Source organism: Coregonus lavaretus (assembly GCF_964263955.1).
Source record: "Coregonus lavaretus genome assembly, chromosome: 28".
NCBI lineage: Eukaryota > Metazoa > Chordata > Actinopteri > Salmoniformes > Salmonidae > Coregonus > Coregonus lavaretus.
This window is the reverse complement of record NC_140015.1, coordinates 40728897-40755037: the sequence shown is the minus strand read 5'-3', so window position 1 is coordinate 40755037 and position 26141 is coordinate 40728897. Positions and strand designations below refer to the sequence as shown.

The window sequence follows — 26141 nt, the reverse complement described above, 5'->3', positions numbered from 1 at the left end:
TTACTCTCCATTCAGCGTTCCCATAGCAATTTACTCTCCATCCAGCTTTCCCATAGCAATTTACTCTCCATTGAGCTTTCCCATACCAATGTACTCTCCATTCAGTTTTCCTATAGCAATTTACTCTCCATTTCCCCCTCCTTGTGTCACATTGAAAGCGGTCCCCCTTGACCTTATGATGCTTAAGACTGCCTGTGTCACGCTGAAAGCGGTCCCCCCTGACCTGATGATGCTGAAGACTACCTGTGTCTCACTGAAAGCGGTCCTCCCTGACCTGATGATGCTGAAGACTGCCTGTGTCACGCTGAAAGCGGTCCCCCCTGACCTGATGATGCTGAAGACTGCCTGTGTCCCGCTGAAAGCGGTCTTCCCTGACCTGATGATGCTGAAGACTGCCTATGTCACGCTGAACGCGGTCCCCCCTGACCTGATGATGCTGAAGACTGCCTGTGTCCCGCTGAAATCGGTCCTCCCTGACCTGACGATGCAGAAGACTGTGCTAGTGTCAGAGCTGGGCATAATGAAGACTACGCATCACGTTGCTCCTGTAGGCAGTGAGTAGGATGTGTTTCTCTGTGTTGTGAGATGCTAATGTACAGAGAGTAATTAACGTCTCTCAGTAGAGAGGTGAGAACATTTATGTGTGTGTGTGTGTGTGTGTGTGTGTGTGTGTGTTTGCACCAGACCTGTATTTGAGTATTTGTTATTTAAATATTGAGTAAGTTAGAATTTTGTCCACAAATGTACCCACAGTTCTATGATATGTAAATAGTATATGATTCGTGAATGCCATAATGTAAAGATTTTGTTAGATACTCCACCATTAACTGAAAGCCATTGTAGCTCTGAACAGATTCACAAATCATCGGAATTTGTTGCGCTATGCAGGCATTGTCTTCCTCGGAGGCACGTGTTGCTAGGCAACCCCCCTTCAGTTGCCGGGGCAGGCTTACTCACTCTGTGGCTGAAGCCAGTGTGAGAAACGTGCTAACAAATGTTTGTGCTATGAAACTATGTAAATACTGCACTCTGACCACACAACTTGGTTGCTAGGTTCGTAACAGTGTTGTTACACAACAAGCAAGGAAGGTGTACTTCGGAATTTGGAATTTGCAGCTGTTGTCGATAAGTAATGTATCTGCTAGCTTCTGATATGACTTTACATACTTTTTTCTGTGTTTTAGTTTGTTTTTGAGACACACACACACACACACACACACACACAAACACAGAGGAACTGGGCTGAACCCAAATCAAACAGACACACACATACTTTGTGTGGAACACACACACAGATATACTTTGGAACACACACACACACACATACTTTGAGTGGACACACACACATAGTAAGCTAAGTATCTGAATCCAAGATATAGACACTCTGAGCCATGCCCAACACACACTAGGACACATTTTGGAACAGTATGCACAGGATCTATACTTTAAGAAAGGGAGAGGGGAAGAAGGGAGGAAGGAAGAGGGATAGAGAGAGAGAGGAGAGGAGAGGAGAGAGAGAGAGAGAGAGAGAGAGAGAGAGAGAGAGAGAGAGAGATAGGAGAGAGAGAGAGAGACAGAAAGAGAGAGACAGGAGAGAGAGAGGAGAGAGCGAGAGCGAGAGAGAGGAGAGAGAGAGAGAAGGAGAGAGAGAGAGGAGAGAGAGAGAGAAGGAGATAGAGTGACGGAGAGAGAGAGAAGAGAGAGAGAGAGAGAGTGGGAGAGAGAGAGGAGAGAGTGGGAGAGAGAGCGAGAGAGGAGAGAGTGTGAGAGAGGAAGAGAGAGAGAGAGAGAGAGAGAGAGAGAGAGAGAGAGAGAAGGAGAGAGAGAGTGGAGAGAGAGCGACAGAGAGAGAGAGAGAGGAGGGAGAGAGAGAGAAAGAAAGAGAGAGAGGAGAGAGAGGAGAGAGTGGGAGAGAGAGAGAGGAGAGAGTGTGAGCGAGGAAGAGAGAGAGAGAGAGAGAGAAAGGAGAGAGAGAGAGCGACGGAGAGAGAGAGAGAGGAGAGACAGAGAGACAGAGACAGAGACAGAGACAGAGACAGAGATATTTCCCTCAGATTACACAGACCTACAAAGTTTTCAAAAAAAACAAACCCAGTTTTGATAAACTCCCATATCTATTGGGTGAAATACCACAGTGTGCCATCACAGCAGCAAGATTTGTGACAAACACCATTGTAAATACAATCCATATTTATGTTTATTTATTTTCCCTTTTGTACTTTAACTATTTGCACATTGTTATAACACTGTATATAGACATAATATGACATTTGTAATGTCTTTATTCTTTTGGAACTTTTGTGAGTGTAATGTTTACTGTAAATTTTTTATTGTTTATTTCACTTTTGTTTAAATTATTTTACTTGCTTTGGCAATGTAAACATGTTTCCCATGCCAATAAAGCCCTTAAATTGAACTGAGAGAGAGAGAGAGAGCGGGAGAGAATCACTGATCTTCTGTGTGTTTCACAAGGTGAGTGAAGGCAATGTTAATTATTTGGCCAGCAACTTTCTCTCTCTCTTCTCTCAATTCAATTTAAGGGCTTTATTGACATGGGAAACATGTTTATATTGCCAAAGCAAGTAAAATAATTTAAACAAAAGTGAAATAAACAATAAAAAATTAACAGTAAACATTACACTCACAAAAGTTCCAAAAGAATAAAGACATTACAAATGTCATATTATGTCTATATACAGTGTTATAACAATGTGCAAATAGTTAAAGTACAAAAGGGAAAATAAATAAACATAAATATGGGTTGTATTCACAATGGTGTTTGTTCTTCACTGGTTGCCCTTTTCTTGTGGCAACAGGTCACAAATCTTGCTGCTGTGATGGCACACTGTGGTATTTCACCCAATAGATATGGGAGTTTATCAAAATTGGGTTTGTTTTCAAATTCTTTGTGGATCTGTGTAATCTGAGGGAAATATGTGTCTCTAATATGGTCATACATTTGGTAGGAGGTTAGGAAGTGCAGCTCAGTTTCCACCTCATTTTGTGGGCAGTGTGCACATAGCCTGTCTTCTCTTGAGAGCCAGGTCTGCCTACGGCAGCCTTTCTCAATAGCAATGCTATGCTCACTGAGTCTGTACATAGTGTAGCGGTTTCTCTTCCCTCTCTTCTCTCTTCCTTCTCTCTCTTCTCTCTTTTCGATGGGTGATTTGAAGGAGTCAGGCGCAGGAGGGTAAATCACAGAATACAGAGTTTATTCCGGAATACAGAGTTAAGCAGAATTGCGTCAAACAGTCCAGTGCGCAAAACAGACGCACTGGAACCAAACAGGCACACGGGGAAAATATACCCCGGCAATACAAAATACACTGAGCTCAACCAAGCTACACTCTCCTCACACTAAACAATCACCCACAAGAACAAGGGGGGCAGAGGGAACACTTATACACGTACTAATGAGGGGATATGAACCAGGTGTGTGTAATAGACAAGACAAAACAAATGGAATGATGAGATGTGATGCGGCAGTGGCTAGAAGGCCACTCCTCTCTTCTCTCTCTTCCCTCTCTTCTCTTATGCTCACTGAGTCTTTATATAGTGTAGCGGTTTCAGGGCCGGGTTCTTTGCAAGGCAGGGTTTACACACACAACCACACAACACAAGTCCAAGTAAACGGTTAAACCTGTTTATTATGATCAAGCTTTGGCAGCGTTCTTGACAAATCATACCCAAAACAAACAAAGTAAATACTTCGCTACCCGTGGAAGGTCCTCCAAGATTTGTCTTTGGGGGGAGTTCAATTCTTCTTGTAAGCCTATTTTCCTTTAGTCTTTTAAAGCCTCCTTTTCCTTCCGTACGCTCTGCTCCTCCCATAGCCTCCTGCTCCTTCACCTGCCGGGGTCAAAACAAAGACAAAGAAAGAAACCCAAACCAAGGGCGCGGTTAAAGTAGAGACTGATTGGTTTCACCTGTCTGCAGTTTGGCTCTAATTATGACTGGAGACAGGTGTGGCTGCTCTGCTGCAGTCTAGAAGTTTCCCAGGAGCTGTCCATGGTCCAGCCTCTGGGTGAATACGTCGCCTTGCTGTCCGTGTTCCTGGCAGCCAAAAAACAAAGAAACCTTGCAGGCACATAACGTCCATCCACAACACAACCCCTGAAACCGCTACAATAGTCAAACCTTTCCTTAAGCTTGGGTCAGTCACAGTGGTCAGGTATTCTGCCACTGTGAACTCTCTGTTTAGGGCCAAATACTATTCTAGTTTGCGCAGTTTTTTTGTTAATTCTTTCCAATGTCCCTCTCTCTCTCTCTCTTTATCTCTCTCTCTCTCTCTCTCTCTCTCTCTCTCTCTCCCTCTCTCTCTCTCTTTATCTCTTCTGTCTCTCTTCTCTCTGTGTGTTTATCTCTCTTCGTTTACAAGAGATGTAGTCTTGTATAATGTTAGAAGCTTATTGAATACAGAGACAGTCAAGAGATGTAGTCTTGTATAACGTTAGAAGCTTATTGAATACAGAGACAGTCAAGAGATGTAGTCTTGTATAATGGTAGAAGTATATTGAATACAGAGACAGTCAAGAGATGTAGTCTTGTATAATGTTAGAAGCTTATTGAAGACATAGACAGTCATGAGGCAGTAGGTTGTGGACAGTCTTCTGAAACGTACTTACACAATCATTTTAAACTGTTGTTGTTGTTGTTGGTAACTGTCTGGGTCCGTGTGGTTTCATCCAATTTCCCAGGGTGCGTCTGACATGGCACTCTATTCCTTATGTAGCGCACTACTTTTGACCTTTGCCCGCCCACCTATATAGGGGCACTTTCTATGTGGGCAAAGGTAGTGCACTGCGTAGTCATCTGGGACATAGCCCCAGTGATCCCACAGAAGAAGAACCAGTCTGTCAAGGACCTGTATTTAGGAGACGAACAGTGGTTCTCAAACAATGCTTACGTCCTAAATGGCACCCTATTGCCTATGTAGTGCACTTCTTTAGACCAGGGTCCAGGTCACATGTAGTGCACTATTTTTAACCAAGGCTCATAGAGAATATGGTGCCATTTGGGACGCAAACATTGTTTTCCTGCACTATCATTGCGGGTTGAGAGATGAGGAAAAGGAAGCTTCTCTGAAGCAAACCGCGGGTCCCAAAATTGTTTTCCCAATTTTAAAGCTTCCCAAAGAGCTGTCTTGTGTCTTGTGAGCCACAAAGTAAGGAAAACCATGGGGTCTGGTGTGTGGTCATGCGTGGCCAAGGTTGTGGGTTCACATTCCCTGACATATAACTAACTATACAGTTGAAGTCGGAAGTTTACATACACTTTGGTTGGAATCATTAAAACTCGTTTTTCAACCACTCCACAAATTTCTTGTTAACAAACTATAGTTTTGGCAAGTGGTTTAGGACAAGTAATTTTTCCAACAATTGTTTACAGACAGATTATTTCACTTATAATTCACTGTATCACAATTCCAGTGGGTCAGAAGTTTACATACACTAAGTTGACTGTGCCTTTAAACAGCTTGGAAAATTCCAAAAAATTATGTCATGGCTTTAGAAGCTTCTGATAGGCTAATTGACATAATTTGAGTCAATTGGAGGTGTACCTGTGGATGTATTTCAAGGCCTACCTTCAAACTCAGTGCCTCTTTGCTTGACATCATGGGAAAATGAAAATAAATCAGCCAAGACCTCAGAAAAACAATTGTAGACCTCCACAAGTCTGGTTCATCTTTGGGAGCAATTTCCAAACGCCTGAAGGTACCACGTTCATCTGTACAAACAATAGTACGCAAGTATAAACACCATGGGACCACGCAGCCGTCATATCGCTCAGGAAGGAGACGCGTTCTGTCTCCTTGAAATTAATGTACTTTGGTGCGAAAAGTGCAAATCAATCCCAGAACAACAGCAAAGGACCTTGTGAAGATGCTGGAGGAAACAGGTACAAAAGTATCTATATCCACAGTAAAACGAGTCCTATATCGACATAACCTGAAAGGCCGCTCAGCAAGGAAGAAGCCACTGCTCCAAAACCACCATGAAAAAGCCAGACTACGGCTTGCAACTGCACATGGGGACAAAGATCGTGCTTTTTGGAGAAATGTCCTCTGGTCTGATGAAACAAAAATAGAACTGTTTGCCCATAATGACCATCGTTATGTTTGGAGGAAAAAGGGGGTTGCTTGCAAGCAGAAGAACACCATCCCAACCGTGAAGCACGGGGGTGGCAGCGTCATGCTGTGGGGGTGCTTTGCTGCAGGAGGGTCTGGTGCACTTCACAAATAGATGGCATCATGAGGAAGGAAAATTATGTGGATATATTGAAGCAACATCTCAAGACATCAGTCAGGAAGTTAAAGCTTGGTTGCAAATGGGTCTTCCATTTGCAACCAAGCTGTGGCAAAATGGCTTAAGGACAACAAAGTCAAGGTATTGAAGTGGCCATCACAAAGCCCTGACCTCAACCCTATAGAAAATGTGTGGGCAAAACTGAAAAAGTGTGTGCGAGCAAGGAGGCCTACAAACCTGACTCAGTTACACCAGCTCTGTCAGGAGGAATGGGCCAAAATTCACCCAACTTATTGTGGGAAGCTTGTGGAAGGCTACCCGAAACGTTTGACCCAAGTTAAACAATTTAAAGGCAATGCTACCAAATACTAATTGAGTGCATGTAAACTTCTGACCCACTGGGATGTGATGAAAGAAATAAAAGCTGAAATAAATCATTCTCTCTACTATTATTCTGACATTTCACATTCTTAAAATGAAGTGGTGATCCTAACTGACCTAAGACAGGGAATTTTTACTAGGATTAAATGTCAGGAATTTGAAAAACTGAGTTTAAATGTATTTGGTTAAGGTGATTGGAAACTTCCGACTTCAACTGTATGTGTCTAGACCAGATGCCACAACCCAGGAAGGATTTAGCATTGGATGGGTGCTCATCTACCATTTTGGGGAACATTAGTTGGGCCTCCTGTAGCTCAGTTGGTAGAGCATGGCGCTTGCAACGCCAGGGTTGTGGGTTCGATTCCCACGGGGGGCCAGTATGAAAAATGTATGCACTCACTAACTGTAAGTCGCTCTGGATAAGAGCGTCTGCTAAATAATGTAAATGTTTAAATGTTTAGACCTAGAGAAGGTCTATGGGCTGCAGAGGAAACTGTAGTGAAGTTCAAATCTGAGCTGGAGGTTTGGGCTAGAAGAAATCTTGACATAATTATCACTACTATATTTACTAGTTGGGTTTGGAGTTACTGCTGGTATACAGTCTGGGCTCTGGAGAAGGAGAGGAGAGAGAGAGAGAGAGAAGGAGAAGAGAGAGAAGGAGAGAGAGAGAGAGAAAGAGAGGAGAGAGATGGAGAAGGAGAGGAGAGAGATGGAGAGGAGAGAGAGAGAGAGGAGAGAGAGATGGAAGGAGAGAGAGAGAAGGAGAGGAGAGAGATGGAGAAATAGAGAGGAGAGAGATGGATAAGAAGAGGAGAGTGAGAGAGAAGGAGAAGAGAGAGAGAGGAGATGAGAGGAGAGAGATGGAGAAGGAGAGGGAGAGAGAGAGAAGGAGAGGAGAGAAAGAGAGAGAAGGAGAGGAGAGGAGAGGACAGAGGTGGAGAAGGAGAGGAGAGAGAAGGAGAGGAGAGGCCTCCCGAGTGGCGCAGTGGTCATCTCTAGCTGTGCCACTAGAGATCCTGGTTCGAATCCAGGCTCTGTCTTAGCCGGCCGCGACCGGGAGACTCATGGGGTGGCGCACAATTGGCCCAGCGTCGTCCGGGGTAGGGGAGGGAATGGCGTTTGCAACGCCAGGGTTGTGGGTTCGATTCCCACGGGGGGCCAGTATGAAAATATATATATATAATGTATGCACTCACTAACTGTAAGTCGCTCTGGATAAGAGCGTCTGCTAAATGACTAAAATGTAAAAATGAGAGAGAAGGAGAGAGATAGAGAGTGAGAGGAAGACGGACACAGACCCTACCTGTCCATCTATCCCTACCTACCTCTCTATTATATTACATATCTATATCCTAGGGCGACAGTTGGGCCAGTAACTGAAAGGTTACTGGTTTGAATACCTGGGCTGGCAAGGTGAAAAGGCACTTAACCCTAATTTGCACCAGGAGCACTGTAATACTATGACTGATCCTGTAAAACAACACATTACACTGCACCTATCATACTACTATGGCTGACCCTGTAAAACAACACATTACACTGCACCTATCATACTACTATGGCTGACCCTGTAAAACAACACATTACACTGCACCTATCATACTACTATGGCTGACCCTGTAAAACAACACATTACACTGCACCTATCATACTACTATGGCTGACCCTGTAAAAACAACACATTACACTGGACCTATCATACTACTATGGCTGACCCTGTAAAACAACACATTACACTGGACCTATCATACTACTATGGCTGACCCTGTAAAAACAACACATTACACTGGACCTATCATACTACTATGGCTGACCCTGTAAAACAACACATTACACTGCACCTATCATACTACTATGGCTGACCCTGTAAAACAACACATTACACTGCACCTATCATACTACTATGGCTGACCCTGTAAAAGAACACATTACACTGCACCTATCATACTACTATGGCTGACCCTGTAAAACAACACATTACACTGGACCTATCATACTACTATGGCTGACCCTGTAAAACAACACATTACACTGCACCTATCATACTACTATGGCTGACCCTGTAAAACAACACATTACACTGCACCTATCATACTACTATGGCTGACCCTGTAAAACAACACATTACACTGCACCTATCATACTACTATGGCTGACCCTGTAAAACAACACATTACACTGCACCTATCATACTACTATGGCTGACCCTGTAAAACAACACATTACACTGCACCTATCATACTACTATGGCTGACCCTGTAAAACAACACATTACACTGCACCTATCATACTACTATGGCTGACCCTGTAAACAACACATTACACTGCACCAGCTGGTGTATGTGACAATAAAACATATATTTTGTATTTGATTATTTCTCTCTCTCTCTTAAGACTGGAACCTGACCTGGTACGCCCCCCCACCCAGAGCTGACCCAATGCTTCCATTTGTCTGTCACATTCTCTAACACTCTCCTCTCTCTCCCTCCCTCCATCCCTCTCTCCCTCCATCCCTCTCTCCCTCCATCCCTCTCTCCCTCCATCTCTCTCTCCCTCCATCCCTCTATCCCTCCATCCCTCTCTCCCTCCATCCCTCTCTCCCTCCATCCCTCTCTCCCTCCATCCCTCCATCCCTCTCTCCCTCCATCCCTCTATCCCTCCATCCCTCTCTCCCTCCATCCCTCTCTCCCTCATCCCTCTCTCCCTCCTTCCCTCTATCCCTCCATCCCTCTCTCCCTCCATCCCTCTCTCCCTCATCCCTCTCTCCCTCCTTCCCTCTCTCCCTCCATCCCTCTATCCCTCCATCCCTCTCTATCCCTCCATCCCTCTCTCTCCCTCCATCCCTCTCTCTCCCTCCATCCCTCTCTCCCTCCATCCCTCTCTCCCTCCTTCCCTCTCTCCCTCCATCCCTCCATCCCTCTCTCCCTCCATCCCTCTCTCCCTCCTTCCCTCTATCCCTCCATCCCTCTCTCCCTCCATCCCTCTCTCCCTCCATCCCTCTCTCCCTCCATCCCTCTCTATCCCTCCATCCCTCTCTCCCTCCATCCCTCTATCCATCCATCCCTCTCTCCCTCCATCCCTCTCTCCCTCCTTCCCTCTCTCCCTCCATCCCTCTCTCCCTCCATCCCTCTCTCCCTCCATCCCTCTCTCCCTCCATCCCTCTCTCCCTCCATCCCTCTATCCCTCCCTCTCGCTCTTTTAGGACTGGAACCTGACCTGGTACACCCCCCACCCAGACCTGACCCAGTGTTTCCAGCATACAGTCCTGGTGTGGTTCCCCTGTATGTACCTGTGGTCCTGCGGTCCTCTCTACCTGGTCTACCTCTGGTTCACTGACCAGGGTGGCATCTCTCTGACCAGCCTCTGCTGTGCCAAGACTGTGAGTGTCTGTTTCACACCGACACACACACACACACACACACACACACACACACACACACACACAGACACACACACACAGACACACACTCGGACACACCCCTTACAGAAAAAAACATGTTTTCACAGTTTAATGTTATCACATGTTGCTTTACATGTTGTCTACTGAAGGCAGTGGGTAACAGGAGCCCAAACCTCTCCTGCTGTCATATCATATGAATTCAAGAGAAAGTCAGATCAGTTCGTTTCAACTCAGTCTTCCCAGTGAGTATAACGTCATTATAACCAGTGTTGCTGACTGGGTTGACAGATCAGTTCATTTGACAACAACACAGCCTTCCCAGTAAGTGACTGGGTTGTGTGACTGGTCTTCAGTAGAAGTAGGTAGTCCTTTCTCCTCCTGTTTTAGTGGAAAACCAAAATAATACAAATCAATTACTAACAACCAACAGAAAATATTACATCTATATCCTGCCACCATCTGACATATTACATCTATATCCTGCTACCATCTGACATATTACATCTATATCCTGCTACCATCTGACAGAAAATATTACATCTATATCCTGCTACCATCTGACATATTACATCTATATCCTGCTACCATATTACATCTATATCCTGCTACCATATGACAGAACATATTTACATTTACATTTTAGTCATTTAGCAGACGCTGACAGAACATATTACATCTACATTCTTATCAGGATATTTATTGATCCTAGGAAGAATACCGTGTTTGTTTATAATTCCCCCCCCCCCCCCCCCTCATTGTGTGTGTTTAAACTAACTCCTGTCCCCTCTCTGTAGGTGCTGGGTCTGTGTTTGGCATCCTTTGGCTTCCTAGAGGTTTTCTACCTGTTGGTGGAGAGGAGTGCAGAGATACACCAACACATGGTCTTCCTGCTTAGCCCTGTTATACGCAGCCTTACTATGGTAAGGAGAGGGAGGGAGGGAGGGAGGGAGGGAGGGAGGGAGGGAGGGAGGGAGGGAGGGATGAAGAGGGAGAGAGAGAGAGGGAATGAGGGAGAGAGAGATCTAAAGGTAGTCATGGAGAGAAAAGTATATAGAGAGAGAAAAAGGTAGGCAGAGAGACAGAGAGAGAAGGAGAGAGAGAGAGCTAGAAGGAGAGCTCGTTTCAACACAACTCCCCCAAAATAACCTGCCTACTGTACTCAGACACTATACTGAACTACGACCACCCTGACAAACTGAACCCTGAGTCGGAGCCAAGTGTGTCAGGGACAAGGTCCTATCAGTTAGGGAAACAGACACAGACAGACAACATAAACTGTGAACTATCCATAGCCGTGGTTGGTGCTGAAGACACCACAGTATAACACGTTACAGTTAGGGAGCTTTATAAAGACACACACACACACACACACAGACAAGATACCAAACTGAGAGCTTTTTAAAACACAGGAACACCAGATACCTAACAGAGATCTTGTAGGAAAGACTGTGAATTAATAGTAGTTCATCACATCAGTGAAGTTAGTTCATCATATCAGAGAAGTTAGTTCATCATATCAGAGAAGTTAGTTCATCATATCAGAGAAGTTAGTTAATCATATCAGAGAAGTTAGTTCATCATATCAGAGAAGTTAGTTAATCATATCAGAGAAGTTAGTTCATCATATCAGAGAAGTTAGGTCATCATATCAGAGAAGTTTGTTCATCATATCAGAGAAGTTAGTTCATCATATCAGAGAAGTTAGTTCATCATATCAGAGAAGTTAGTTCATCATATCAGAGAAGTTAGTTCATCATGTCAGTGAAGTTAGTTCATCATATCAGAGAAGTTAGTTCATCATATCAGAGAAGTTAGTTCATCATATCAGAGAAGTTAGTTCATCATATCAGAGAAGTTAGTTCATCATATCAGAGAAGTTAGTTCATCATATCAGAGAAGTTAATTCATCATATCAGAGAAGTTAGTTCATCATATCAGAGAAGTTAGTTCATCATATCAGTGAAGTTAGTTCATCATATCAGAGAAGTTAGTTCATCATATCAGAGAAGTTAGTTAATCATATCAGTGAAGTTAGTTCATCATGTCAGTGAAGTTAGTTCATCATATCAGTGAAGTTAGTTCATCATATCAGAGAAGTTAGTTCATCATATCAGAGAAGTTAGTTCATCATATCAGAGAAGTTAGTTCATCATATCAGAGAAGTTAGTTCATCATATCAGAGAAGTTAGTTCATCATATCAGTGAAGTTAGTTCATCATATCAGTGAAGTTAGTTCATCATATCAGTGAAGTTAGTTCATCATATCAGTGAAGTTAGTTCATCATATCAGAGAAGTTAGTTCATCATATCAGTGAAGTTAGTTCATCATGTCAGTGAAGTTAGTTGATCATATCAGAGAAGTTAGTTCATCATGTCAGTGAAGTTAGTTCATCATATCAGAGAAGTTAGTTCATCATATCAGAGAAGTTAGTTCATCATGTCAGAGAAGTTAGTTCATCACATCAGAGAAGTTAGTTCATCATATCAGTGAAGTTAGTTCATCATATCAGAGAAATTAGTTCATCATGTCAGTGAAGTTAGTTCATCATATCAGAGAAGTTAGTTCATCATATCAGAGAAGTTAGTTCATCATATCAGTGAAGTTAGTTCATCATATCAGTGACGTTAGTTCATCATATCAGTGAAGTTAGTTCATCATATCAGAGAAGTTAGTTCATCATATCAGAGAAGTTAGTTCATCATATCAGTGAAGTTAGTTCATCATATCAGAGAAGTTAGTTCATCATATCAGAGAAGTTAGTTCATCATGTCAGAGAAGTTAGTTCATCACATCAGAGAAGTTAGTTCATCATATCAGTGAAGTTAGTTCATCATATCAGAGAAATTAGTTCATCATGTCAGTGAAGTTAGTTCATCATGTCAGTGAAGTTAGTTCATCATATCAGAGAAGTTAGTTCATCATATCAGAGAAGTTAGTTCATCATGTCAGAGAAGTTAGTTCATCACATCAGAGAAGTTAGTTCATCATATCAGTGAAGTTAGTTCATCATATCAGAGAAATTAGTTCATCATGTCAGTGAAGTTAGTTCATCATATCAGAGAAGTTAGTTCATCATGTCAGTGAAGTTAGTTCATCATATCAGAGAAGTTAGTTCATCAAATCAGAGAAGTTAGTTCATCATGTCAGAGAAGTTAGTTCATCACATCAGAGAAGTTAGTTCATCATATCAGTGAAGTTAGTTCATCATATCAGAGAAATTAGTTCATCATGTCAGTGAAGTTAGTTCATCATATCAGAGAAGTTAGTTCATCATATCAGAGAAGTTAGTTCATCATATCAGAGAAGTTAGTTCATCATATCAGAGAAGTTAGTTCATCATATCAGTGAAGTTAGTTCATCATATCAGAGAAGTTAGTTCATCATATCAGAGAAGTTAGTTAATCATATCAGTGAAGTTAGTTCATCATGTCAGTGAAGTTAGTTCATCATATCAGTGAAGTTAGTTCATCATATCAGAGAAGTTAGTTCATCATATCAGAGAAGTTAGTTCATCATATCAGAGAAGTTAGTTCATCATATCAGAGAAGTTAGTTCATCATATCAGAGAAGTTAGTTCATCATATCAGTGAAGTTAGTTCATCATATCAGTGAAGTTAGTTCATCATATCAGTGAAGTTAGTTCATCATATCAGTGAAGTTAGTTCATCATATCAGAGAAGTTAGTTCATCATATCAGTGAAGTTAGTTCATCATGTCAGTGAAGTTAGTTCATCATATCAGAGAAGTTAGTTCATCATGTCAGTGAAGTTAGTTCATCATATCAGAGAAGTTAGTTCATCATATCAGAGAAGTTAGTTCATCATGTCAGAGAAGTTAGTTCATCACATCAGAGAAGTTAGTTCATCATATCAGTGAAGTTAGTTCATCATATCAGAGAAATTAGTTCATCATGTCAGTGAAGTTAGTTCATCATATCAGAGAAGTTAGTTCATCATATCAGAGAAGTTAGTTCATCATATCAGTGAAGTTAGTTCATCATATCAGTGAAGTTAGTTCATCATATCAGTGAAGTTAGTTCATCATATCAGAGAAGTTAGTTCGTCACATCAGAGAAGTTAGTTCATCATATCAGTGAAGTTAGTTCATCATATCAGAGAAGTTAGTTCATCATATCAGAGAAGTTAGTTCATCATATCAGTGAAGTTAGTTCATCATATCAGAGAAATTAGTTCATCATGTCAGTGAAGTTAGTTCATCATATCAGAGAAGTTAGTTCATCATGTCAGTGAAGTTAGTTCATCATATCAGAGAAGTTAGTTCATCATATCAGAGAAGTTAGTTCATCATGTCAGAGAAGTTAGTTCATCACATCAGAGAAGTTAGTTCATCATATCAGTGAAGTTAGTTCATCATATCAGAGAAATTAGTTCATCATGTCAGTGAAGTTAGTTCATCATATCAGAGAAGTTAGTTCATCATATCAGAGAAGTTAGTTCATCATATCAGAGAAGTTAGTTCATCATATCAGAGAAGTTAGTTCATCATATCAGTGAAGTTAGTTCATCATATCAGAGAAGTTAGTTCATCATATCAGAGAAGTTAGTTAATCATATCAGTGAAGTTAGTTCATCATGTCAGTGAAGTTAGTTCATCATATCAGTGAAGTTAGTTCATCATATCAGAGAAGTTAGTTCATCATATCAGAGAAGTTAGTTCATCATATCAGAGAAGTTAGTTCATCATATCAGAGAAGTTAGTTCATCATATCAGAGAAGTTAGTTCATCATATCAGTGAAGTTAGTTCATCATATCAGTGAAGTTAGTTCATCATATCAGTGAAGTTAGTTCATCATATCAGTGAAGTTAGTTCATCATATCAGAGAAGTTAGTTCATCATATCAGTGAAGTTAGTTCATCATGTCAGTGAAGTTAGTTCATCATATCAGAGAAGTTAGTTCATCATGTCAGTGAAGTTAGTTCATCATATCAGAGAAGTTAGTTCATCATATCAGAGAAGTTAGTTCATCATGTCAGAGAAGTTAGTTCATCACATCAGAGAAGTTAGTTCATCATATCAGTGAAGTTAGTTCATCATATCAGAGAAATTAGTTCATCATGTCAGTGAAGTTAGTTCATCATATCAGAGAAGTTAGTTCATCATATCAGAGAAGTTAGTTCATCATATCAGTGAAGTTAGTTCATCATATCAGTGAAGTTAGTTCATCATATCAGTGAAGTTAGTTCATCATATCAGAGAAGTTAGTTCGTCACATCAGAGAAGTTAGTTCATCATATCAGTGAAGTTAGTTCATCATATCAGAGAAGTTAGTTCATCATATCAGTGAAGTTAGTTCATCATATCAGAGAAGTTAGTTCATCATATCAGAGAAGTTAGTTAATCATATCAGAGAAGTTAGTTCATCATATCAGAGAAGTTAGTTCATCATATCAGTGAAGTTAGTTCATCATGTCAGAGCTGTTGCTCTGCCCACCGCTGAAGTGGATGCTGGGTGATCTCCGGCTAAGACAAGAAGATGCAGCTGAAGGGAAGTGAGAGAAGTCAAATCACAGAGTTGCAGCCATCCTGTGTCTTCCCACAAGTTAGTAGTTGTGTGTTAGCCGCCAAGGCCAGTGTCTGTACTTGCAGATATCTGTCAATCAAAGCCTTAAAGAGCCCTGCCCATGTACTACGTCCACTGTTGCTGTGCTGTTCAGCGTCATTAAACCTCCTCCACCGTGATTCTCTGTCTTGTCATCTGTGTCCTTACCAGCACATGGGGCGAACACATAACTGTTATTACTGCACTGTCGGAGCTAGAAGTACAAGCATTTCGCTACACCCGCTATAACATCTGCTAAACACGCGTATTTGACAAATAACATTTGATTTGATAAAGTATAACCTAACCTACAGAATATACAGTCCACCAAGTCCTCAGTTACACGTCTTTTAGCAGAAACTCAGCTAACCAATAGACTGAGGGTTATAGCTAGACCTGCATACTATTATATAGAATCTTTCAAATAGTTTTAGCTTTTGCTCTAGCCTGATTGGAGTTCTTAATGGGTGGGATTTGCAGTTTTGGGACTATTCTATTGGACCATTAAGCCAGGCAAACTCAATCAAGCACAGATGAAGTATTTGAAATGATTTCAAACGGTATTTGAACCCAGGTCTGGTTCTAGCACTGCCTTCCAGACATAAACCAATACAGCAGGGAGTTCCCCAACTGGCGGCCCGCGGGTGGTTTTATTTGGCCCGCGGGTGGTTTAATTTGGCCTGCGGGTGGTTTAATTTGGCCTGCGGGTGGTTTTATTTGGCCCGCGGGTGGTTTTATTTGGCCCGCGGGTGGTTTTATTTGGCCTGCGGGTGGTTTTATTTGGCCCGCGGGTGGTTTAATTTGGCCTGCGGGTGGTTTTATTTGGCCCGCGGGTGGTTTAATTTGGCCTGCGGGTGGTTTTATTTGCACCAATCTCTTCTTGTCAATCTCTTCTGGCCAACCTCTTCTGGTCAATCTCTTTTGGTCAATCTCTTCTGGTCAATCTCTTCTGGTCAATCTCTTCTGGTCAATCTCTTCTGGCCAATCTCTTCTGGTCAATCTCTCCATCTCTTCATCTCATCTCTCTCCCTCTCCTCCTTCTCTCTCCCCAGCTCCTGGCGGTGTGTGTGATCCAGTGGGAGAGGATGAAGGGATGCCGTTCTTCCATTCTTCTCTTCCTCTTCTGGACTCTGGCAGTGGTCTGCTCCCTCGTTCCTCTCAGAGCCAACATACAGCAGATTATAGAAGAGGTGTGTGTGCGTGTGTACACTGTGTGAATGTGCGTGTGCTCGTGCATGTGCGTGTGTGTGTCTGAGGTCTAAATGTCTATCGCGCTGAGGGCAGCGGAGGCTTTTCCAGGCAGATAGCAGAAGCCACATTCTCCTCCATCTCTCTATCTCTCCATCCGTCTCCTGCTGTGTCACCCCCTCTTTACGCCAACACAGACAGCAATCAACATCTGGTTCCCTCACACAAATATGGCCCTAAATCTCACAAAGACACTCTATGCATTATCTACAGTATATATGTGGCATATGGAGGGCTTGGGTGTGTAATTACTTTCTGTTTGTCATGGGCGGGTTAGTCTAGTCCCAGGGTTCATTGGGTTCATTGTGGTCCTCTGTAGCTCAACTGGTAGAGCACGGCGCAGCGGAGGCTTTTCCAGGCAGATAGCAGAAGCCACATTCTCCTCCATCTCTCTATCTCTCCATCCGTCTCCTGCTGTGTCACCCCCTCTTTACGCCAACACAGACAGCAATCAACATCTGGTTCCCTCACACAAATATGGCCCTAAATCTCACAAAGACACTCTATGCATTATCTACAGTATATATGTGGCATATGGAGGGCTTGGGTGTGTAATTACTTTCTGTTTGTCATGGGCGGGTTAGTCTAGTCCCAGGGTTCATTGGGTTCATTGTGGTCCTCTGTAGCTCAACTGGTAGAGCACGGCGCTTGTAACGCCAAGGTAGTGGGTTCGATCCCCGGGACCACCCATATACAAAAATGTATGCACGCATGACTGTAAGTCGCTTTGGATAAAAGCGTCTGCTAAATGGCATATTATTATTATTATTATATTATAAGGTAACACATCAAATCTGTTATAGTAGATGCATTGCGTGGTTGAGGTGGCTGACGTGCTTGGTTTAACACACACAAACATGCACAAACAACGTAGCGTTGTTGAATGCAGAACCAGTTAGGCTAACAGGCTATAGGTCCAGTAGGAACCAGTTAGGCTAACAGGCTATAGATCCAGTAGGAACCAGTTAGGTTAACAGGCTATAGGTCCAGTGGGAACCAGTTAGGTTAACAGGCTTTAAGTCTAGTTGGAACCAGTTTGGCTAACAGGCTATAAGTCCAGTAGGAACCAGTTTGGCTAACAGGCTATAGGTCCAGTAGGAACCAGTTAGGTTAACAGGCTATAGGTCCAGTAGGAACCAGTTAGGTTAACAGGCTATAAGTCTAGTAGGAACCAGTTTGGCTAACAGGCTATAAGTCCAGTAGGAACCAGTTTGGCTAACAGGCTATAGGTCCAGTAGGAACCAGTTTGGCTAACAGGCTATAGGTCCAGTAGGAACCAGTTTGGCTAACAGGCTATAGGTCCAGTATGAGCCAGTTTGGCTAACAGGCTATAGGTCCAGTAGGAACCAGTTTGGCTAACAGGCTATAGGTCCAGTAGGAACCAGTTTGGCTAACAGGCTATAGGTCCAGTATGAACCAGTTTGGCTAACAGGCTATAGGTCCAGTAGGAACCAGTTAGGTTAACAGGCTATAGGTCCAGTAGGAAACAGTTAGGTTAACAGGCTATAAGTCTAGTAGGAACCAGTTTGGCTAACAGGCTATAGGTCCAGTATGAACCAGTTTGGCTAACAGGCTATAGGTCCAGTAAAAAAAGAGAAGAGAATGTTGCTTATTTCTGTCTCAGCAGGACACAAGATAGATACACTGTACGCAGAGCAACACACACACACACACACAAACGTTGGTTTTTACTATCCGAGCGTTCTGACCTAACAACAGCAGTCAAGCACCCAAGCTAACTGGCTAATGTTGGTTAGCTACTTCCAGACAATTTTACTCACCCTAGCAGAGCTGGTTAGGCTGTTTTTATGTTATTCAGAGCGTTGGTGTATGCTTTTTTGCCAAAGTTTACTGACACTGGCCATGTTCAACAGGTGTTGAGCGTTCGTAAATTCGTCAGTTATTCTGCACTCTGGCACACTCAGACGAGAGTGCTCTGAAATCGGAGTAGATAGCCAGAGCGAATTTACCAGCTACGTCTATCGACAGTTGTCGCAGTGACATCATAAACATTCTATTGAAATAGTTACTTGGAGAGTAAAGTATTTTGTTTAGACATGTAGCTAGCTAGCTAAACCGTAATCCCAACTCATAACGTTACTACCCTGCATGAATTTGCAGGTAGCTAACCAACCAGGTTCAATGTTAGCTAGCTAACATTTGGCTATAACTAGCAATGCAAATGGCTCTGAGATACGAATAATATTACTACACAGACCATACATGTAACGTTAGCTTGCTAGCCAGCCAGCTAAAGTTAGCTAGCTAGCTAACGGTACATTTTAACTTGAAATTAAAACGACTTTCTGACTAAATTAAAAAACATGTAATATCTGAAAATGTAGCTAGCTAGACTATCTTACCCGTATACATGGATGGACGCTTCTCCCTCTCTGTCACGGATGCCGTGGTTGCCATGGTTGCCCTCAGTTTGAAGATGTAATCAGGAGACAGGTGTTTTACACAACTTCCTTCTGTGTGTTCTCTTTTTGACTCCGTCTGCATATTTGCAATGAAACGCCAGATTTTTCTCCATCTCCTTAGCTATCATACTCTAATTACACTGATTTCAAAACTCGGTCCTCCAGAAAACTGGTGAGCAACACTTATGCAGTTCTACTACGTGATATAAAAAAAAAAAAAAGCCAGGTTAGAAGGATTACCTACACATACTGACCAGCTCATGTTATAGACAGAAGAGTGCTAGATGGCAGACCAATCCGAATTAGTCTCTCGGCATGTCCAGCCCACTCATTATCTCAGCCAATCATGGCAAGCGGGAAGGTTGCTGTCTTTTTCCGTGGCTAAACCAACTAGGTTCGTAATTTAATTTTAAAAAATCTCTCTCTCTCTCTCTCTCTCTCTCTCTCTCTCTGTCTCTCTCTCTCTCTCTCTCTCTCTCTCTCTCTCTCTCTCTCTCTCTCTCTCTCTCTCTCTCTCTCTCTCTCTCTCTCTCTCTCTCTCTCTCTCTCTCTCTCTCTCTCCCTCACCATCACCCTCTCTCACATTCAGTCAATAACCAATCACCCTCTTCCTGTGTTGTAGGGGTTCTTCACAGACGCGATGCGCTTCATAGCATTCTTCGTCTACTTCTCCCTACAGCTGACCCTGCTCATCCTCAGCTGCTTCTCTGACCAGCGCCCCAGCACAGAGACACACACCTACAGAAAGGTAGACCCCCAGCACAGACAAACACACCTACAGAAAGGTAGACCCCCAGCACAGAGACACACACCTACAGAAAGGTAGACCCCCAACACAGACAAACACACCTACAGAAAGGTACCCAGCACAGACAAACACACCTACAGAAAGGTAGACCCCCAACACAGACAAACACACCTACAGAAAGGTAGACCCCCAGCACAGAGACACACACCTAGAGAAAGGTAGACCCCCGACACAGACAAACACACCTACAGAAAGGTAGACCCCCAGCACAGACAAACACACCTACAGAAAGGTACCCAGCACAGACAAACACACCTACAGAAAGGTAGACCCCCAACACAGACAAACACACCTACAGAAAGGTAGACCCCCAGCACAGAGACACACACCTAGAGAAAGGTAGACCCCCGACACAGACAAACACACCTACAGAAAGGTAGACCCCCAGCACAGACAAACACACCTACAGAAAGGTAGACCCCCAGCACAGAGACACGCACCTACAGAAAGGTAGACCCCCAGCACAGAGACACACACCTACAGAAAGGTAGACCCCCAGCACAGAGACACACACCTAGAGAAAGGTAGACCCCCAGCACAGAGACGCACACCTACAGAAAGGTAGACCCCCAACACAGACAAACACACCTACAGAAAGGTAGACCCCCAACACAGACAAACACACCTACAGAAAGGTACCCAGCACAGACAAACACACCTACAGAAAGGTAGACCCCCAACACAGAGACACACACCTACAGAAAGGTAGACCCCCAACACAGCCAAACACACCTACAGAAAGGTAGACCCCCAACACAGACAAACACACCTACAGAAAGGTAGACCCCCAACACAGACAAACACACCTACAGAAAGGTAGACCCCCAGCACAGAGACACACACCTACAGAAAGGTAGACCCCCAGCACAGAGACACACACCTAGAGAAAGGTAGACCCCCAACACAGACAAACACACCTACAGAAAGGTAGACCCCCAACACAGACAAACACACCTACAGAAAGGTAGACCCCCAACACAGACAAACACACCTACAGAAAGGTAGACCCCCAACACAGACAAACACACCTACAGAAAGGTAGACCCCCAACACAGAGACACACACCTACAGAAAGGTAGACCCCCAGCACAGAGACACACACCTACAGAAAGGTAGACCCCCAACACAGACAAACACACCTACAGAAAGGTAGGAGTAGGAGTGAGGCTAGAAATCTGAAAGGGTTTTTAGTAGTCAGCTTTATATCTTTATTTGAATAGAATCAGGGTTGAATGAAGACACTAAGACCAGGACTCATTCCAGACTGCATTGACAGACAAACACACTGCTCTTCTCCAGGCCATGTAGGAAGTGCCTTATAAAGGTCCATTTACACTTGAGCCGACATCCGCAGCATTTATCATGAATGGGATCTCCACGAAGGTCGGAGAAATTCCCTTTACAAGGCGTATTGTGGGTAGCTCAGTGCGCAGTGGTGAAACACGCTTTCACAGTGGTAGAAGGTGCTTTCACAGAGGTAGAAGGTGCTTTCACAGTGGTAGAAGGTGCTTTCACAGTGGTAGAAGGTGCTTTCACAGTGGTAGAAGGTGCTTTCACAGTGGTAGAAGGTGCTTTCACAGAGGTAGAAGGTGCTTTCACAGAGGTAGAAGGTGCTTTCACAGTGGTAGAAGGTGCTTTCACAGTGGTAGAAGGTGCTTTCACAGAGGTAGAAGGTGCTTTCACAGTGGTAGAAGGTGCTTTGAATGAATCTGGGCCTAAGACCCTGTGTGTTATCCCCTACAGAACCCCTGTCCAGTGGAGGACGCCTCTTTCCTATCTAAGATGCTCTTCTGGTGGTTTGGAGAGTAAGACTGCCTTCAATTGTTACACTTATGGATATACGATGTGTAATTATAGGGGAAACTGAATAATCAATATATGATGGATATAAGATGTGTAATTATAGGGGAAACTGAATAATCAATATATGATTGATATAAGATGTGTAATTATAGGGGAAACTGAATAATCAATATATGATGGATATAAGATGTGTAATTATAGGGGAAACTGAATAATCAATATATGATGGATATAAGATGTGTAATTATAGGGGAAACTCCCTCCCTCCCTCCCTCCCTCCTTCCCTCCCTCCTCCTCTCTACTCCCTCCTCCTCCTCCCCCTCTCCTTCTCCCTCCTCCTCCTCTCTCTCCTCCCTCTCCTCCTCCTCCTCCCCCTCTCCTTCTCCCTCCCCCTCCTCTCTTCTCCCTCCTCCTCCTCCCCCCTCCCTCCCGTCTCCCTCATCCCTCTCTCAGGTTGGTTATTAGGGGTTATCGTACTCCCCTGCAGGCAGAGGATCTCTGGTGTCTTAGAGAAGAAGACTCTTCAGACTGTATCATAGCAGACCTGGAGAAAGACTGGGCCAGGGAGTGTACTGAACTACAACAGTAAGACTACTACACTACACCCTACACACTACACACTACCCCCTACACCCTACACACTACACCCTACACACTGCACACTACACACTACACACTACACCCTACACCCTACACACTACACCCTACACACTACACCCTACACACTGCACACTACAACCTACACACTACACCCTTCATACGATGGGTACTAAGCTGACAGAGCAGACCCATATGTTTACCATCTAACCTCCTCTCTCTTTTCTCTCTCCCCCCACCCCCTCCCTCCAACAGAAAGGAGCGTAGTCTGTCTGGCTCCCGTCCTGCAGGTCCTACACTGACAGAACACATCCAGCTGTTGAAGAAGCTGAGACAGGATCAGAGCTCAGGGTTCTGTCTCTTCAGGGTTCTGGCTCGGCGCTTCGGACCTTTCTTCATCAAAGGGACCCTCTTCATCATCTTCCACGACGCCTTCATGTTCTCCATACCACAGGTGCTCAGGTGAGAACCAGGAGAGAGTGTATTGACCCTGATCAAATGTAACACACTACGTTGACCCAGGAGACAGTGTCAGGACCCTGATCAAATGTAGCACACTACGTTGACCCAGGAGAGAGTGTATGGACCCAAAACACTACCTGGTTCCCAAAATGGCACCCTCATTTACACACCCTACAAAACACTACCTGGTTCCCAAATGGCACCCTCATTTACACACCCTACAAAACACTGGCTGAGTCCCAAATGGCTCCCTGGTGCCTCAAAACAGGGGTGTAGCAGTATACAGCCCAACGATTCAAGTGTTTTCTGTTTCTCCGTTTCTCTCTCTAACACAGCGTCATTAAAAACCATGTTTTTCTCCTCCACCTCTAGCCTCCTCCTGGGGTTCATGCGTGACCAGGACAGCGACATGTGGAAGGCTTTATGTTTGCCTTCCTGTTGTTCCTCCTGTCCAGCCTCCAGTCCCTGTTCAACCACCAGTACATGTACTCCTGCTTCACCGTGGGAATGAGGTCAAGACTGCTGTCATGGGCCTGGTCTACAGGAAGGTATGGAGAGAAAGAGAACGTTTTTTTTATTACATTACAGAGTATCAATGGCAGCAAGGCTGAATGAAAAAATTATTTAATACAATTTGCACATTTTATACAGGAGTAAACACACACGAATGATCAAACGACAACATACAAAGTGACGACTATATATCCCACCGACCCACAGGGGAGGGCTTCAGATAGAAATTGCACAAGTGTCCAAATATGGGATCTAGTCTAGAGTTTGTGCAGTCTGGTCAACTCTTATGGACTCCCGACTAGACTAAGGTATGGTGGTTAGGGTTGACAATTACAGAAATGTTCCCAAAATTCCCAAGTTTTCCTGAAAATCCTGGTTGGAGATTCCCGGATTCCCTGCGTATTTAGGAAAACCTCTAAGTTTTTAGAAAGTTACCAGAATTTTGAACTGTATGGTGGTTGACTGTCATGTTTCTCCCTCCCCTCTGTAGTCTCTAGTGATCAGTAGTGCAGCACGGCGGTCCTTTACCGTGGGAGAGATCATTACCTCTCTCTCTCTCTCTCTCTCTCTCTCTCTCTCTCTCTCTCTCTCTCTCTCTCTCTCTCTCTCTCTTCTCTCTCTCTCTCTCTCTCTCTCTCTCTCTCTCTCTCCCCTCCTCCCTCCCTCTGCAGTCTCTAGTGATCAGCAGTGCAGCACGACAGTCCTGTACCGTGGGAGAGATAGTTAACCTGGTGTCAGCCGACACTCAGAAGCTCATGGACATGGTAGTCTACTTCAACGCTGTGTGGGTGGCTCCCATCGAGATAGTTCTCTGTCTCTTCTTCCTGTGGCAGGTAGATACACACACACAAGTACACACACACACACACACACACACACACACACACAGGAACACACTATTCTTACCCCTCTCCTCTCCTGTATCTACAGCGTCTGGGTCCCGTCAGCCCTAGCTGGCATCGCCACGGTGATCCTTATCTTTCCTCTCAACGGCTTCATTGCCAAGATGAGGAGCAAGCTGCAGGTCAGTTAACACACACACACACACACACACATTTGTTTTACTATCCTCGTGAGGACCAAACAACTGATTCCCCATTCAAAATCCTAAATTTACCCCCATACCTTAAACATTTACGAGCGACTTACATACATTTTGTATGCGTCCCCCGTAACAATCGAACCCACAACCCTGGCGTTGCACCAACTGAGCCACAAGGGCCCACACCCTAACCCTAATTGTAACCCTAACCTAATTGTAACCCTAACCCTAGACCTAACCCCTAAGCCTAAAATAATATTTTTCCTTGTGGGGACCGGCAGTGTGGTTGGATGCTATGAAGAAACATAGCATCCAACCACACTGCTCTTTGTAATTGGGTATTAAAGCTATTGTAATGTACATGCAAACCCTATAATTGCATAAAACTGTACAGATGTAATTGACCTGATTTATCTAACCTTTCTTTAATAAGGTCATAAAGAACTCATTCTCTTTAATACAAATAGACTACATTTCTTCTAAAAATGTTCTATAGTAAACATGAACTTCAACTGGATATAGTATTTTTATTCTGCATTCCTTATTCCATATTCCGTGTTCTGAATTCCATATTCCGTACTAATTCCCTACTCTGTGTTCCCGGGTGGGTGGGTGTCGTTCCCAGGAAGTCCAGATGCGCTATACAGACAGCAGGATCAAACTGATGAATGAGATCCTGAGTGGGATTAAGATCTGAAGTTCTATGCCTGGGAAAGGGCCTTCCTGGAGAGGGTTCTGGGTACCGGGAGAAAGAACTCAATGCCCTGAAGAGATCCCAGGTCCTCTACTCCATCTCCTTCGCCTCCTTCAACTCCTCATCCTTCCTGGTGAGTTACGACCTGTCGTAGAGCCTTTGTAAGCCTGTCATAAACATTACAGGCTTATCACGATCAATACATTATCAATACTCCATCTCCACTTAACTCCTAACCTGTTTCCTGACCTGTTGTTCACCGACCTGTAAGGCTGTAAGGCTGTGACTACATAAGGCTAAATAACCTATCATAAGGATGTCATAACCCTTCATAAGGCTGTCATAACCATGTCCTGTGCTCCTACAGATAGCGTTCGCCATGTTCGGCGTCTACGTCCTCATTGACGACAAGAACATCCTCGACACCCAGAAGGTGTTTGTTTCCATGGCGCTCATCAACATTCTGAAGACGCCCCTCAGCCAGTTGCCCTTCGCTATGAGCACCACCATGCAGGTCAGTCAGGGGTCACGCCATGGTGATGTCATCACTAAGGGACCAAACAAAACAATGTTGTCCTGGCAACGTTTATAATTACCGGATGATTGAAAATCATTTGAAATATCTTTCATGATAGTATTTGTGTGTGCAGGCCATCGTCTCTCTGAGGCGTCCTGGGAAAGTTCCTGTGCCAGGATGAGCTGAAGCCTGACAACGTAGATAGAGAACCATACAGCCCTGGTGAGAACTCACACTCACACACTCACACTCACACACTCACACTCACACACACTCACACACTCACTCTCTCACACTCACACTCACAAACTACATATCTCTCTTTCTCTACCCTCCTCTCTCTCTCTCTCTCTCTCTCTCTCTCTCTCTCTCTCTCTCTCTCTCTCTCTCTCTCTCTCTCTCTCTCTCTCTCTCTCTTCTCTCTCTCTCTCTCTCTCTCTCTCTCT

At 43.8% G+C, this 26141-nt stretch overlaps 1 pseudogene across 1 annotated transcript in view; it reads left to right on the top strand.

Annotated features, from left to right (window-relative positions):
- Positions 1–26141, top strand: part of LOC311103283 (multidrug resistance-associated protein 1-like) — a 59284-nt pseudogene that overhangs the window by 16202 nt on the left and 16941 nt on the right. The window contains exons 2-14 of the transcript in view: positions 9829–10005; positions 10821–10946; positions 16641–16778; positions 19882–20007; positions 21811–21872; positions 22324–22455; positions 22723–22929; positions 23302–23477; positions 24114–24275; positions 24373–24466; positions 25110–25311; positions 25546–25692; positions 25829–25892. The product of the transcript in view is annotated as a multidrug resistance-associated protein 1-like (transcript). The remainder of the gene's footprint in view (positions 1–9828; positions 10006–10820; positions 10947–16640; positions 16779–19881; positions 20008–21810; positions 21873–22323; positions 22456–22722; positions 22930–23301; positions 23478–24113; positions 24276–24372; positions 24467–25109; positions 25312–25545; positions 25693–25828; positions 25893–26141) is intronic.